Source organism: Lissotriton helveticus, chromosome 7, assembly GCF_964261635.1.
Source record: "Lissotriton helveticus chromosome 7, aLisHel1.1, whole genome shotgun sequence".
NCBI lineage: Eukaryota > Metazoa > Chordata > Amphibia > Caudata > Salamandridae > Lissotriton > Lissotriton helveticus.
The window spans coordinates 481,570,365-481,584,978 of record NC_136068.1 but is presented as its reverse complement, the minus strand read 5'-3'; the positions used below and the strand labels follow the sequence as shown (position 1 = coordinate 481,584,978).

The following is a 14,614-nucleotide window of genomic DNA, read 5'->3' as shown; positions in this document are numbered from 1 at the left end:
TTCCTATTTGCGATTTAGCAATTGAAAAATATTCATGCATTGCATTTAAGAAATCGCAAAATTGCGATTTCTTGAATGCAATCGTAATTTAAGAAATCGTAAATAAATTGCGATTTCTTAAATTGCGAAAAAGCAAAAAAGCTTAATGCATCCCAAAGCAATGAATTGCATTCACAAACGGCCGAATTTTGCGATTCGCACCGTTTGCGAATGCAATTCAGTTTGATGCATGTGGGCATAAGAATCAGAACAGTCCTTAGTATTCTCTGTATTTATAGTGTTGTGGTGGAATGTTGGGGCAGTCACAGGTTGCTGGAGCTTGCTGTGCTTGTATGACCATGCTAGGGGTTGTCTTAATGAAGAAGCTACTCAACAAATCATCCTGCTTCCATCGTATTTACTTCACAGTACTCTTGTCTGTGTACCTTTATTGACCCAAAGGTGCTTGAGAAATCTGAACTCGGTTACAGTGGCAACCAAATACCCTGTTGTTCATGTGTAGACAGGAAGGTATGTGTCTGTGATAACATGACCATCACTCCCTGCTGACGTCACACTTCTCTACACAGGTAAATTATGTCGCCCAATTCATTGCTTGTTTTATGCCAACAGAGGGTATTGTACAGAGTGTGTGAGCCTCACAGGCATTACAAACGAATGGATTATCTCCTCTTGTAGATGGAGCTTACCCATCTGACCCCCACTCTAGATCTTAGCCTGTGTCCAAGTCATTCCATAGGGAGTACTTACTGGACGATGAAATCCTAATCAATAAAAGAAAAACCTGTGTGTTATTGTGTGTTGTAAATAAATAAATTAGGTAGGTAGCAGGACACGTCTTCAGGATAGATTTATTTACCCCTTCCGCGCTCATGACGAGCTGAGCTCGTCATGAGTTGTGCCGCTCGCACGCTCATGCCGAGCTCAGCTCGTCATGTAACGCGGTATTTTAAAAAACGCAGCGCGCAGCGGGAAAACCGCTAGCGCGCATGCGGCTAAGTTACAAGATAAGATAAGACAGCAGAGCAGTAAGCCTCACACCTGACCAGACCATCAACTGCCAAGGCTGGAATCTTCACAACACAGATAGAACACACTTAGGTACTATGGGAGATAGAGAAGGTAGAAACACTAAGAAAGGACTACAGACACCAAGTAGTCATATTGAACCAAGTAAGAATATACAACATTGTGCTACGCTAAAGCACGTCTTAGCAGTTCCATGGTCCAGAACCTTACATGAATAAAAGGTACAGCTGGTATTGTAAAACAGTTGCCGGTTGGAGGTGCCGCAGTGAGAAGCTTTCTATATTGCTCCAATCTTCGCACTTTAAAAAGTCTTTATTTTAATTACACAACAATGTGGTAACAAGTGGACTTGGACACCATTCAAACCTACACCCTGGTAAATTTCTTCGATCTGCTTAATGTATATGTGTGAAACCTTTACCCTTGTGAGGCTGTTACCTTTGGTGGCAGCAGCAAAGTTACTCGGTGTGCCCTTTGTGTTACCCGCTTAGAAAGTCCAAGAAGTTCTCAGGGTTGTGCAAGCTGGAGGGTGCTACGAGTACTCTCCTCGGCTCCTATTATAAATCCACATACAAGGAGTTCATCGCTTCTACAAACCTTTGTGACAAATGTCAAGGTGTAGCATGTGAGTGTTATGTTAATCTTACATTACGTGCCGTGTCTTTACAAGGTGCCATCTTTGTTGGTTGGTTCTGATGGAGCAGGATTTTGAGAAAATATAACCTGTTCGGATTGAACCCTCAGTAACATTTTATTAATAGTGTGCTGTGAAATTATTATTAAAAACGATAAAATACGGGGAAAGCTTTTGCGCATGCGTGAATTAATGCGTATACTAATGCATGAAAAACTAGGCTATAAGCACTTCGATTAAGAGACTAATGCTGCGTCAATGGATGATAATAATAATTGCTAGGAATAACATGGGTAGTGCATGGGTTAGTGCAATGCTGGTATGGTGCGCTTTGAAATTACATTTCATGAAAATAATAAATGTTTATGTGTCGTGTAGAAAAGTGAAGAATAGGCCTACACTTCTGCATGCCATTTTGGGGTTAATATTTTGCTCAAGAAAAATAAATAAATAGAAAATGGGTTTTGTATGCGAAGAGAGGACGGAGAGGTATGATAAACGACCTACACAGTGTGCTGACTGGCTGCCAAGCTTCGGAAGACATTTTGATAAGCAAATGGAAGCGATGCAACGTCCTCACGAGATGGCAGAGGCAAACAAAGAAAGCATGAAAGTCTTGATACAGGAAATGTACACTAGGAAATATGTGCTGTAATTGTGTTCAATATTGGTTCCTGGGTAAAATCTGTTGGAATGCTAAATGTTCAGGACAATGGGAATGTCACGGACTCCATACCTTGCAGGCAGAAGCAGACAGTGAATGTGACTGGTGATTTGTTGCTCATGGAAAGGGTCCTCTTCTCTTTCCACAGCCGACAGAACCACCAGAAGGGACTGTGGGTCAGACCCCCCTACCAAATCCACATTCCTCCTTCCCACCAAGCGACTCTTTTAACTGGGAATGTTCCCCGGACCACTCCGCCCCCAGATCCATTGTCATTGATTAGGGGCCAATGAAGGCAGAGGGGGAGACCACGTCGAGATTGGAGAGGAGAGTACCCAGAAGATGGCGATCGGCTGGGACCGTGGAAAAAGCAACAGACGGACAGGAGACCGAGACGCAAGATGAGAGTAGTCTGCTGCTTACCTCAGCGCCGAGAAACGAAGTCCCAGAGAACCCGGGGGTGCAGGAGGCCAACGTCCCTACACTTTGCCCCACCACGCTCCTGGAGGAGCGTGGCTTACACAGGTACGTGCACAGCTCTCGGGTGGGCCGGGAAGAGGGAGAAAGTCGGCGATAGAGGGAGACCTTAACTCCCCCCTGCCTACCCGACCATCCTCCCTTCACCAAAGCACGTCCCTAGCTGTCGGATCGGTAACACTTGGTAATACCTCACCCCCTTCCCTTGGAGATAGAGCCCTTGATGTTCTTACTCACCCAAATGCCGCTCTTCTCTTTTTCAAGGACAAAATAATCCACGGACCCCAAAGAGAGAAGAGAACAGGATGAAGATCCTGAAACAAAGGAGAACCGAAGATGGATAAGAAGCATTATCCAAAGAAAGTCCAGGCATTCACCTTACATCCTGTACCACCACGAATAAAAGAAGCTAAATTCCCCTCTGCTGTCTAGCTCAGTCCTTTCGATCCCTCACAAGTGATGGAGAATGCGGGCAGTTGTCCATTAGTAAAGGAATTATGGAGACCCTAATAGAGCACCTGGTGAATGGACAATAGAAACTAGAATGGGCTTTGGAGTGTTAGATGACCATAGCCTAAGCAGACCGAGACCTGTTTAAAGATACCATGTCCGTGCAAATGGAAGGTTTGCACAAAGTCGCTGAGGATCAGGTCCAGTTGACTTCTCGACTGAGGGAGACCAGAGACACCCAGCATATCCCTACAAAAGTATGTAGCCGGTGAGGATACGGACGCTTTCCTTTTGAATTTCGAAAGGGCAGCAAAAGCTTGCGGTTGGCCTGTGGAGAAATGGCCTTTCTTTCTGGCGCCTCTTCTTACCAGTGAGGCACAGGCCGCCTATAAGGTGGCGAACCCTACAGGAAAAACCTCATATGACGACATTAAGACTATCATACTTGACTATTTGGGAATGGATGCTGAGGCGTATAGGGTGCGTTTCCGTAAAGAAAAAGGAGCACCAGGAGAAAACCCCAAGACACTCTTCTTTAGGCTCAAAACAGCCGCTGACAAGTGGTTAAAACCCGCTGAAACCAGCAAGGAAGAAATAATGGACGGTATTTACTTAGAATAATACCTAGAAGCTCTCCCCTATAACATTCAAAGATGGCTGCAACAGCACACACCTCACCACTGAACAGGCGGTCGAGATGGCCACAACTTTCTCCCATGCCCAGCCTTGTACACTTCCCTGGGAAACTGAGAAACCAGTTTGTCCCAGCCATGAGAAATACAAAAAGGAAGAACACAAGCAAACCTACTCCAGAACCCCTGAGGCTCCGACCCTTCAAACCGAAAGTACCTATTCACAGGGCCCCCAATGCTTCAACTGTGGAGACTGGGGCCACATTGCTTGTTTTTGCCCCCACAAAAAACCCTCCGAAGAGCCTATGGAGATCAGCTGTATCCCTAGGTTGATCCTTTATACAGCAGAACTGGGGAGCTGTTTTCTTGTGAGTGCTCAGGTGAACGGGCAATGGGTCATGGCTTTGCTGGATTCGGGCAGTCTGTCATCCAAGGCGATTTGGTTACCTCCACCCAGATCATACCAGATGCCTTTGTGCACATACCGGGTGTGCATGGTGATGTCAAGCCTTATACGGTGGCAGAGGTGCTCCTCACGCTAGTTTGTGGGTCCACCTCTATTGTTAGGGTGGGTGTATTGCATATCCTTCCAGAGGACTTGATAATAGGGACCAACAACACTGACTTCTTGGGGATGTTTCTAACCACTGTTCAATCTCAATTGGGTGGAAGGGAGGGGGTGTCTTGGGGAAACCACCTCGCATGGCCCTTATAACCCAAGAGCCATGGCTCCTTGACAAGAACTTCCGCTGTACCCAAACCAATGACCCTACCTTGCAAAACGCCTTTCAGGAGGCTTAAGCCAATGTCAACAACCCTCCAATGACCTATCCACATTTCATTGTTAAGAATAGGTTGTTATATAGAAAAGGACCAAAAGACGACCCCCCCCCCCAATTGTTAGTACCCTTAGCTTTTAGGGATCAAATACTTTTCTTTGCCAATTTCCAGGCCATAGAGTGGGTAATAACAGCACAGAATATACTACGACACTTCTACTGGCCTGGGGTATATTGTACCATAAAAAAAACACTGCCAAGAGTGCAAAATTTGTCAGAAGGGAAACGTGGATCGATCTCCCCCTGTACCAATGCCTCCTCTCCCGATTATAGGAAAACCTTTTGAACGGTGGGAATGGATTTAATCGGTCCTTTACCCAAGACAAAAAAGGGACATCAATACACCCTAGTAATAGTGGACTACTCCACTCGGTATCCTGCGGCCTTTCCTTTGAGGGCTACTACCACTAAGAATATCACGGACAAACTCATTGAGCTTTTCTCCAGAGTAGGTTTTCCCTGGGAGATCCTGATGGACCAAGGTACCCCTTTTGTCTCCCGTCTCATGAAAGAGGTCTGTCAGACCTTAAAACTTAACCGCATCAAAACTTCGGTCTATCATCCGCAAACCGACTGGCTTATAGAGAGGTATAACGGGACCCTCAAACTGACATTAAAGAAAATTCTTAGGAGTGAAGGGAAAGATTGGGACCAACCCCTTCCCCTCGCCTTGTTTGTCATACGCCGTCTGGTCCAGAGTAGTCTTGGATGCTCCTCCTTTGAGATGTTATACTGGAGACAGTCGAGATATCTCTTGGAGATGACAAGGGAAGCATGGGAAAAGAAAGAAGAAGACGAAACCCGGGGTTCCCTAGGGTATACCCAAGCACTCAAGTCCTGAATAGGTAAACTGCGTGATCTAGCATATTCCAACCTGGAGAAAAGCAAAAAAACAGAAAGTCTTCTACGATAAAGGGAAGAAATAGAGACAGTTAGATATAAATAACAGGGTCTTGGTACTACTACCCTCCTCCTCTAGCAAGCTTAAGGCGGAATGGATGGGCCCCTACAAAATAGTTGGCCCGTAGGAAAAACCACTTATAAGGTTCAGATAAAACCCTCAAAAGTACAAAACTACCACTGAAAAAATGGTTGGGTCCTCTGCCCAAAACAACCCATCTCGTTTTATCGTCCCCAGCAGAGCACCAGTATACTCTTAATCAGTTGGTGGTAAACAAATCCCTATCCCTCAAGCAACAAAAGTCCCTAACGGCAAAGTTTTGCGTCCTTTCTCATCTCTTTTTTCTTACCTTTCTGGGAAAATTTCCCTGGTCGAACCTGTTATTGTTACAGTTCCTGGAAAAGTCATAAAACAACGGCCATACCGAATACCGGTCGCAAGGAGACAGCCGTAAGAGACGACCATGTTGGAGGTGGGCGTTATATGACCATCCAAAAGCGAGTGTTCATCCCCTTTTATACTGGTCCCCAAACCTGACGGCTCCATCAGATTCTACATCGACTTTAGGGCGGTTAATTCCGTCTCCAAGTTCGATTCGTATCCCCTCCCAAGGATCGACAAACTGATAGAAAAACTAGGAGACGCCCAGTACATTACAACCTTGGACCTCACTAAAGGCTACTGGCAGGTCCCCCTGAAAAGAGAGGGACCAAGAAAAGACTGCCTTTGTTAGCCCGATTGCTTGTATGAATTTACTGTCCTCCCATTTGGTCAGGCCTTCTCATCGGCTTACCTTGATGACATAGTAATATTCAGTCACACCTGGGAAGACCACCTGTTACACTCTCAGGAGATCTTTCAGGCCCTAAAAAGGGCCAGACAGCACATAAACGCAAAGAAATCTAGGGTTGGTTTTAACAAAGTTAGATACCTGGGCTAAGTGCTGCGGAACGGAGTAATAGAGCCACAGGAACAAAAAGTGAAGGCTATTGTGCAAACCCCTTTCCCCCCTTCGAAGAGAGAGGTGTGAGCATTTTTGGGGTTGCTGGGTTATTGCAAAAGATTCATACCCCAATACTCAGAAATTGCGGGACCTCTCACAGGCCTTCTACGTAAAGAAACCAAACCGAAAGGACCTGCTGTATCCTTCAACTAAAAAGAGCCACCACCTCTAGTCCTGTCTTAACCTCTCCCAACTTTGCTGAACCCTTTATCCTCCACACCGATGCCTCTGACTGTGGGCTCAGGGCTGTGTTGTCACAACTCTCCCCGATGGCCTTGAGCTACCGATCCTTTTCATTAGAAGAAAAATGTTTACCCGTGAAAAGTGCTACCCTACGATAGAAAAGGAATGCCTCGCCATCAAATGGGCTGTTGACAAGCTCCGTTGCTATCCAGAGGCCAGTCGCTTTTTGCTGTATACTGATCACGCTCCCCTGCAGTGGATGAGCAGGAACAAGTGCCATAACCTCAGTGTCCTGTGTTGGTTTCTGTTCTTGCAGCCCTTTGCCTTTAAGGTTAAGCACCGGAAAGGGGTTGCCAATAGGAGTGGGAACTTTCTTTCTCGTATTTTTCCCCTCCCCGATCGGGAGGATCTTAGAGGAGGGGTGTGCCACGGACTCCGTACCTCGCAGGCCGAAGCGGACAGTGAATGTGATTGGTGGTGATTTCCTCGTGGAAAGGGTCCCCTTCTCTTTCCACAGCCGACAGAACAACCGGAATGGACTGTAGGTCAGACCCCCCCTACTGGATCCACATTCCTCCTTCCGAACAAGCAGCTCCTTTAACTGGGAATGTCCTACAGATGACTCCACCCCCCAGATCCATTGTCATTGATGAGGGACCAGTGAATGCAGAGGAGGAGACCACGTCGAGGTTGAAGAGGAGAGAACCCGTAAGACGCCAATCTGCAGGGAATGCAGAAAAGCAACAGACGGAGAGGAGACTGAGACGCAAGACTAGAGTAGTTTGCTGCTTGCCTCAATGCTTAGAAACGAAGTCCCAAAGAACCCAGGGGTGCCAGGATGCCAACGTCCCTATGCTTCGCCCCACCACGCTGCTGATGGAGCGTGGCTTACACGAGTACGTGCGCAGCTCTTGGGTGGGCCGGGAAGAGGGAGAAAGTCAGCGATAGTGGGAAACCTTAACTCCCCCTTGCCCACCCGACCATCATCCCTTCACCAAAGCACGTCCCTAGCTGTCGGATCGGTAACACTTGGTGATTCCTCACTCCCTTCCCTTGAAGAGAGAGCCCTCTATGTTCTTACTCATGCAAATGCTGCTCTTCACTTTTTTGAGGACAAAATAATCCACGGACCTCAAAGAGAGAAGAGAACGGGACGTAGATCCTGAAACAAAGGAGAACCGAAGATGGATAAGAAGCATTATCCAAAGAAAGTCCAGGAATTCACCTTAAATCCTGTACCACAACGATTAAAGGAAGCTAAATTCCTCTCTGTGTTCTAGCTCATTTCCTTTCGATCCCTTACAGGAAAATTTAATAAATTGGTCATAATGAGAGTGGTGTGACAGAGACACTCCGTGCTTAGCCAATGAGACACGAAGATCGTTCCATTTTTGCAACATACGTGGGTTGGACGTTATGGTTTTAGGTTATAATTGAGGTGCCCCGGTGGGTGTGGTTAGGTCGGCTGGTGATAGCTAGCGGGAGGTTGTCGTCGGTTTGCTGTTGAGGCCTACCTGTTTACTGATTTCTGACTTAATCTTTGCCACTCAACTCTTCTTGAGGGCCTTGCTGCCCTTTATAGCTAAAGGGGTAGATTTCCCTGATTCTCATTTGGGTTAGTAGAGACGATTTTCGAATTTGCATAATCATTTGCAAATGTATTTTGTCTCTGAAACTTTTTTCTCTTCGCCTATCCACTGCTTCAATGCATTGTTTATATGACATGAGTTTGATGTATTCATTGCCAATGATTTCTTCTCGATGATAATCAGTGTCTTTGCATTGTGTAACTGCACTTAATGAGCATTGAATTTACATTATTGTCGATAAACTGAATTTTACATACTGAGTCTGTTATTATTTAGTAATATAGATGAGTGCATAATTATTATCATCAACTTCTCAACTATAGTATCCATCGCCACAATTTATATAATATTGTAAGGAGAAATGCAGGTTCTATTGCGTAATTGGCGAGTTAGGTAGAAACTTGCATCACACTGAACCCCAGCGTGAAGGGATTAGTTGGTTAGTGTACATGGGCCTGAGTTTATGAAAAATTACCGATCCCTGGTTGCTGGATCAGTTCACTTAGCTTCATTCATATTGGGGAAGTTATATGCCTTTCAAAAATCATGTCCCTCCACATGTGCATTGAGAATTGGAGTGCACATTTGTGAGATTGTTTTTAAATGTATATTTTTTGTGCACTAATAATAACATATAACATATGATATGCAACTAAACACATGATCCAGAATACAAAAAGACTGGATCAATATAATTGCAATTGAAACTAATTTCATGTGATGTATAGAAGTGAACTTATTAATGTGTTTTAGTTAGGTCACATTTCTTTCAGTGCTGTTCCTGAAAGATATGGAGTGTAAGTATGAATAGGGCAGAATGATTTTGTGGCTTGTGTGTTTCTGAGGTGTTTGTGATGTGCTGCTGAAGTTTCGAGTTGGAAATGGATTTCTGTGCTGTTTGTGAGGTGTTTGGTTATGCGATGTTGCTTTTGGGCTTGATTGGTGGTTTGATCACTGTTAATGTATTATTCTTATTTGTGAACCATGTTTTAGAAAGAATTGTTTTATTATTGTTTGGCTATCGGATTTGTCAAAATCCATGATCTCAAGATATTGCGGTTTACATGTCTGCATAAGGTAGTGTGCAGTGCAAGTCACTGCATGTACACATATAGGGATTTCTGAAATAATGAGTCTTCTTTTTCATGGTTATGTGTCTAATGCAGGTTGATGAGCTTTGCTCCTAAGTGCATGTGATTAGGTACATTTGCCAGGTTGGATTACCACTAAATACGAGTCTAACTAGTGTAAATTGTGATTTAAGACAGTGCTATGAAAGTCGCTGTTCTTTGTTCTTAAGACTATTGTTTGTGAGATTTGTCTTACCTTAACCTGCTAACTTACTTCTTATTTAGGTTGAGCAGAAGTTTATTTTATGTAAAATAAGTAAGAAGGATTTCAGAATTCGTTTTCTCATTCACTGAGAAATTGCGCTGTGATTGGTCAGTCAGCAGAGGGGAAGCACTGGGATTGGGGAGACATCACCACAGAGCCGTGCTGTCAATGGTTGGTTGCTGACAAAGCCACGCTGTGACAGGTTGGCCTGTTACAGAGTTGTGCTGTAATTGGTTGTTATCGTTCGTTTGTTTTGTGTGAGTTCTGCAATTGATTTGAGCAAAAGTAATGGGTGCTATGTGGAAAAAGCCTAAAGATTCAGTTGTACCTTCTACTGAGGATCAGAAATTACCTGCAGAAAGAACGCCTGGATATAAAATGATGACGGGTATTGGGTTCAATGTGTGTACCTGGATTTCAGAATGGCATGATTATACCTCTTCTGATAAAGACTTATATTTTCCTTGAAGGTACCTTTAACTTTGGAAAGCTAGATTTCCTGAGACAAATAATGAATTTAAAAAAAGCCTTTACATAAACCCTCACAGTTTAAAGCATTAAACAAATGGGATCGAATGGTTACAGAGAAGGACAGAAAGAAAATGACAAAGCAAGTAAAGGGTCATTTAGACAAGGGTTAGAGAACAAGTGGGATCTACAAGAGAAATGTTGAAGGGAGAATACAATGAAGGGTTTGAGAATTGTTCCTGCAATAATTAAACAAACTGACGACAGAAAGAAAACAAATGAATACAAATAATAAAATCATGATTCCAATGAGAAGGATAACATTTTAAATGGCAGTTCAAAATCCAGACCCCCTCCATATAACAATAGAGCATAGGGAACTGGTGCTGGTCCTAATGGAGTACCAGATATGGGTACAGCAGCAGAAAGTGCATAAGTTCAGAGACTGAGCTCACCTACAGCTGTGTTTGTTAGCACAATTCTTTCCCAACATTGCCAAGTACTAGCAGAGATACCTCAGGTGTTTCTCAATTCAAATCCATCTACATGTTACTACAGTTGGGGTTGAAAAGACTCCAAAAGAAAAAAAACTATGAATGTTGGCCTTTTGAAATTGAATTTGGAGAAATATTACAAGGGTGTATTTAAATACACTATTGTAATATAATGTTGATGAAATTATGTATTTGATCAAATAAGCAGCCAGATGTGCAAATTAAACATCATGAATTTGACAAATTAGCTGATGAATGTGAAGCTCACATTACTAAGATGAAGAATGTGGGAAAGAATTAGAAAATGGATATGACTCATGATGAAGTAAAGGAATTGGATTTGATGACTTCAAGAGCTCACATTAAAAATGTAATTGAGAAGACAAGAGAATGGAGTGATTTGAAGAAATAGAGAGAAAGTGGGACAAGTAAAAAAGAAAGTTAAAGAATCAGATAGGAAGGCGAATGGATCTATTTTGGAATTTCCATTGAGAGACGTACATGTGCCATGGACAAGAGCTGATCTTTAAGCTTCTACTACAAATTTCCTAAAACTGCGAGAAGAAACTGAATGGTGTTAAAAGGAGGTTCATAAGTTGACAATGATTTCACAGATTCTGTGGGCTGATCTGAATTCATTATTTGACATTGTAACCTTAGTGACTTGTGCTCTGAATGTAAAGTTGCTGTCGCTTGGCTAACTGAAGAAACAGCTAGAGTTGCTCCTAATTATGCTCCTTCTGAGGAGGTACCTAATAAATGAAGTTTAGTGATTAAACATTTGAAAAAGAAGGTGCCCAAAAAGGATATTGATTGAGCAAAGATTCAGTGCATGATTATTAGGAGAGCCTCATTCAGATTTTCAGAAGGTACAGCAGAGTTGATGATCACAAGAAGGATGGGTTTGCATTCAACGTAGTCACATAAAGTAAAGTTAAATGTGTTGGCAGACAAAAAGTTAAGTAAAGACCTTGAAGCTGGCTAAAAACAGTGAGGATTAATTTGATGCGAAGCAGAAGAGAATCAAGGAAAAGCTGATGGTTGTCCAGATAAACCAATTTGAGAGGAATGCCCGAAATCATGTGATGGTTTTTTTGACATGGGTTATGTTCAATCTGGAAATGGCGGACTGAATCGAATGGATCAATTGCAACGTGAACAAATGGGTCACTGCTTAATGACATTTTATCATCAACTGTAGGGATATTAGTAGTGAAATATATAAGAGCATTAGTCCTCATGATTCCTGCATGTAATTAATGCATAGAAAGGCAGGGAATTTAGGAGCCCTGAAGTAGGCTATAGATCCACTCAGGCTTTTTTAAATGTCCTAAACATGTTGGCATAGAAATAGGGCTAGGTGAGACATTAGCCCTCATCACAGGCCCAGCATAATTCTTTTCAATCATACCAAAGGTACCCAACAATAAACGGAAATCCTTGGGTTTACTTTAGGAATTTTTAATATTTATCTTGATACCTGCAATTATTCCAGCAAACATTTATATAAGAACTCCCAGCAACGGTTGAGTCCACCGAGGTGGTATTTACCTACTGAGGTGTGGATAACTGCGAATGATGAAGCATGCCACAATATGTTATGAGTGAGGCATCTTCGCCAAAATCTTTTGGCTTCCTGTAGGTTTAGTAGGTTAGTCTCTCACATTACCTAAGCATCTTTAATGAGTTCTTGTGTTTATACAGAGGTTTAGCTTAGGTGTTTGTGTTCCCCTCACTCCTTAATGTAATTTCATGTTAGACCAATCAGCCTTAGGGTGGTCTTACCCCAAACATTTTACTTTACTCCTTCATGTTTTTCTGATCTTGTTTTTGTTGGCCTTAGGATTCTGTGCACTTTACCACTGCTAAACAGTGCTAAATTGTGTGTACTTGCTCCTTAAAACATGGAAACATGGGATTGTACACATTTGGCATATTTAATTTACTTATAAGTCCCTAGTAAAATGGAACCAAATGCGCCCAGGGCCTAAAAAGTAAATGCTATTAGTGGGCCTGCAGCACTGATTGTGCCACCCACTAAAGTAGCTGTATTAAACATGCCTCTGGCCTGCGATTGCAGCCTGTGTGTGCAGTTTCGACCATGGAAAATAAACCTCTTCCTAGGCCAGACCTTCCCTTCAAATGCATATAAGTCACCTGTAGAATAGGCCTTAATCAGCCTACAGGGCATGTGGCAATGTATTTAAAAAGTAGGACATGTGCTTTTAAGTTTTAGGTGTCCTGGTAGTGAAAACCTCTTAAATTAGTTTTTCACTATTGAAAAGACCTGCCTCTCCCATAGGATAACACTGGAGTTACCTTATAATGTTTAATGAGCTGTGACTTCCAAGTGGGAGAAGGTGAACAGTTCATGTTTGGTGTCTTTGGAATTGGAATAAAAACGTCTCTTTCATGGTAAAGTCGGATTTTATATTAGTTTTAAAATTACCACTTTTAGGAAGTTGGCATGTTCCTGCCTTAGCCATTTAGTACCTGCAGCCCTTCCATGGTTCACATGACTGGGTGTCGCTTGCAGTTGGGCTTTCTGAATATTTCCTAGACAGCCATACACAATAAACAGCTTAGGTCTGCCTGGATGGGCAATCACTGGCAGATGGGAGGGCAGAGCTGGGCACAGCCCTACTAACACACAAATAGGCTGTGTCCTGCCTTCACACAAAGGGTTGTATACTGGCTGTAGTTTGTGGGAAACCAGGGCAGGGGAGGCAGGAAACCTGTGCACTTCCAAGGGAACCCCTAGATGCGTCTCCCACTTCAAAGGAGGCACCACGGATAAATGTTGGACATCAGACACCAACTACTCAGTACATTTTCGGACATGTGGAAGACTCAGCCAGGAAGGAGGGCAGCTGTGCTGCTGATAGTACTGTTACTCGGCGGGACTGTTGCCCTGAAGGATTGCTGCCTGCTGTGCTGAGCTGCTGCCTGCTACCCGCTACCCTCTTGCCTGGGTGAGAAGGACTGGACTTGTAACCTGAACCCAGGACCACAAGAGTGACTTCAAGGGCTAACCTCTTGTAACCAGCACCTGGACTCAGTAACTGTGAGTCCCACCCTGCCAAGTCCTGAACCCTTGGACTTGGGTTTGAAGGTACTCTGCCAGCCCACCTGTGATTCCAGCATAAGCAACACAGCTCCTCTGCTGCGTGATGTAACTTGAAGCAGAACTGATGCGTTGCCTTTGCTGCATGGACGTTCCCAGTGCCCGGATTTCGCACAGCAGCCTCGCAGCTCCTTGGAACCAATCTATCTCCTCGGCTGCGCAATGTATCCTCGACACCAGATTTTACATTGCGAGCCCTTGCTGACCGGGTCCTTGACAACGATGCAGGACCTTGCATCGCAGCCTTCCAGGACCTCCGAACCAGCCTATCACCTCGGCTGCACGTCAGATCCTCAGCGTTGGATGTCGCATCGCAAGCACTTGTTGATGAGATCCTCAATGGTGATGCAGGACCTCGCATCGGAGCCTTGCAGCACCTTGGAACCAAGACATCGCCTTGGCTGAGAGATCTCGCAGCGCGCCACAACCAAGATTTAAGGTACTCTTGTTCAGTGGGCCTAGCTTGGGCCCTATAGCTGGCCATGCTCCATCGCAGTCAGCCTGAACTTGTGACTTTGTCCCGGTCCGGTGGGACCAGATATCCACAGTTGGCGCTTTGTGCTTTTTGATGCTATTTTTCTTAAATGTTTTAAATAGCATATTCGGGTTCTACTGATTGAATTTTTGTTGATGTGGGTTCAAATTATTGATTACATTTTTTCTAAATTGGTGTGGAATTTTTCTTGTGTTGTTTTCACTTTATTTTTGTTTGAAGTACTGCATAAATCTTTTACACATTGCCTTTAAGTTAAGCCTGAGCACAGGTTAATTTGAGATTTGCTTGCGATTTCA

General features: G+C 43.8%; 1 protein-coding gene across 2 annotated transcripts in view; it reads right to left on the bottom strand.

Moving 5' to 3' along the window:
• Positions 1–14,614, bottom strand: part of LOC144768651 (cardiotrophin-1-like) — a 205,283-nt gene that overhangs the window by 127,827 nt on the left and 62,842 nt on the right. The window lies entirely within an intron of this gene.